General features: G+C 41.5%; 1 non-coding gene across 1 annotated transcript; it reads left to right on the top strand.

Moving 5' to 3' along the window:
- Window positions 1-603: 603 nt before the first annotated feature.
- TRNAS-GGA (transfer RNA serine (anticodon GGA)) lies at window positions 604-690 on the top strand. The gene has a single exon. It is a non-coding gene; the product is annotated as a tRNA-Ser (tRNA).
- Window positions 691-2397: the final 1707 nt, after the last annotated feature.

The raw sequence follows: 2397 nt of genomic DNA, 5'->3' as shown, positions 1-2397 counted from the left end.
AGAGTCGATCTCGACTTGGGAAGCAAGGGTCTCGGAGTTCAGGAAGCAGTTCAGCAACACACAAAGAAGGGTTTGAGTGCCCGAACAACTCAAAACCAAGCAAAGGGATAATGAACCTGTCACGAAATTCATTGCAAGGTGGCGAGCCTTGACTTTTGCCTATCCCCAGAAGTTGACTTAGCAAGAGCTCCTCAAGATGTGCATGAACAACTTCAGGCGATAAGCGAACCGGATTCTCGGGAGGTAAAAACTACTAATAATATATATATATATAAATGGGTACTACCTATATTAAGAAAGATATACCTGAAAAAGAATTATGTAATGACTATGTGACCATGAAAGGAGTAGTGGATTCGTTCCAATTCATTGGTTTAATCCGGTATAAATATCATACTATGACAATATGACGGGATCGTCGTCTTAAAAAAGATGAATAAAAAGAGTTCTTTTTTTAATGGTAACAAGAATCGTTTTTTTTCCTCGAAGGTCTTTGACGAAAAGTGTTTCTATTTCTAATGGATTGGTCGTACCTTTACTGTAAGAAGATGAATGACTAGCTATTCACTCGCAGTTTCTGGGTCATAATCAACATCTTATGTAGGAGAGATGGCCGAGTGGTTTAAGGCGTAGCATTGGAACTGCTATGTAGGCTTTTGTTTACCGAGGGTTCGAATCCCTCTCTTTCCGTACCTTCACCTAATTCACCAACGTTACCGACTGCCATGTATCAAATACCAATCGATACCATTATTCTAACAGTCAGACCTTTTTTTTTCGTCTGACTTTGGTACGAAAAAAAATGAAAAGAGCGGACAACGAAAGAGAATCTCACTGTGTGATACGTGAATGGAAGAAAAAGAGAGATCAAACCCCCTCTTTCCTTCGGCAAAAAAGTTGATGAAGCCATCCTCGCCTCGGAGATCAGAGATCTTTCGATTCGGGAGAGTAAGCAAGAAGGTCAAGATCTTGTTGTTCATGATCTTCTTCTTTTTAAACCTAATCCCAAGTGAACATTTCTTATTGAGTTATAAAAAAAAAAAGATCCAAGAAGCAGCCTTTCATTTTATTAAGGAGAAAACTGCCCCCCATTTGAGCGAAGTCTCCGGCCCTCCCATTTATGACTTAGAGCATCTCTCACGTCTTATAAGTGACTTACAAATGAATGGCCGAGAATCAGACACGTATAAATCCTTCCTTCATTTTTGATGTTACCTAAAATGAGCGTAACCGCTTTTCGAGAAATAAGAAATAGAAAGGGAGGACAGGTTGGTTTGAGGACCCGTTGGTCAAAGGAAAGGGGAGGTCCAGATTCCAGGATGGAGCCGTATGACGCGAGAGTGTAGACTCTTGAACTCAGGGAGCGAGACCCTAAAGAAAGTTCAAGAAGCTATGAAGAGTGGTAAACTCTAAAAGGAAAGATGGAAACAGGGGAGTTGGCTGATAAAGATGGACAGTAACAAATGCGTAATATCAATATCTCGGCCTCGTCATCGAAAGCAGCTTCCAATTACTCAGAAATTCTCAGCTATATGGGGGGCTTGGATGGTGAGCAAAAATAATTGATCAAGAAGTTGGTCAACTTTCGCATGAAAGAAGGTAAAAGAACGAGAGTTTATGCTATTGTTTATCAAACTTTTCATTGCCCAGCTCGTCAAACTGAACGTGATGTAATCCAATTTTTGGTTGACACCGTAGAGAAGTGGAAGGAGTTAGGAGGAGGGAGCACCCTTTGCCCTAAGAAATAGGCGGCTTCACCTTCAAGCCGTCAAGAAAATCGAGCTAATATGTGATCATGATAGTAGACTGATGCATAGGTTTTTTTTACGGCCTTTTGATCATGATGCATCATGAACGTACCAATATGTGATCGGGGTGAGCGGTGGTTAGATATAGGGGCGAGCCATGAGCTTACTTCGAGTATTTATGACTCTGGTGGCAACACGTGACAGGCGAATGACATGATTCTCGAGGAGTTAGACGACGGCTCAACATTCTTGGAAAACAATCGAATCGAGGGTCCGGAAGATAATTGGCCATTCAATCTTGTAAACTAATCGAGACCGAAATTGGAAAAAGAGATACGAACGGAGAGGAATAACCAATCGATGAAGGAACATGAAACCATTCTGTTTCAATAGAAGTACGAGAAAGGGTTAGGGGCAATAAAGTAGGTGAAGTGGTTGGATTTTGCGAGCTGTTCCAACCACTGCTGGATGTGATTCCAAGAGCCGAACGAGAATGAATACCACACAGAAGAGTCAAGACCAGGCTTCCTAATGGAATGTTTAACTGATCCATTCCGGATCGACCGAATTGGTACGGAAGTTGTAACATGGGAAAACCACGGAAAACATGACTTATTTGAATAACCCGATGACCTACCAATTGTAGAAG

This window comes from Carica papaya, chromosome 5 (assembly GCF_054855325.1).
Source record: "Carica papaya isolate Zhongbai chromosome 5, ASM5485532v1, whole genome shotgun sequence".
NCBI classification, from domain to species: domain Eukaryota; kingdom Viridiplantae; phylum Streptophyta; class Magnoliopsida; order Brassicales; family Caricaceae; genus Carica; species Carica papaya.
The sequence above is the reverse complement of the archived record's forward strand: the minus strand, read 5'-3'. Positions and strand labels throughout refer to the sequence as shown.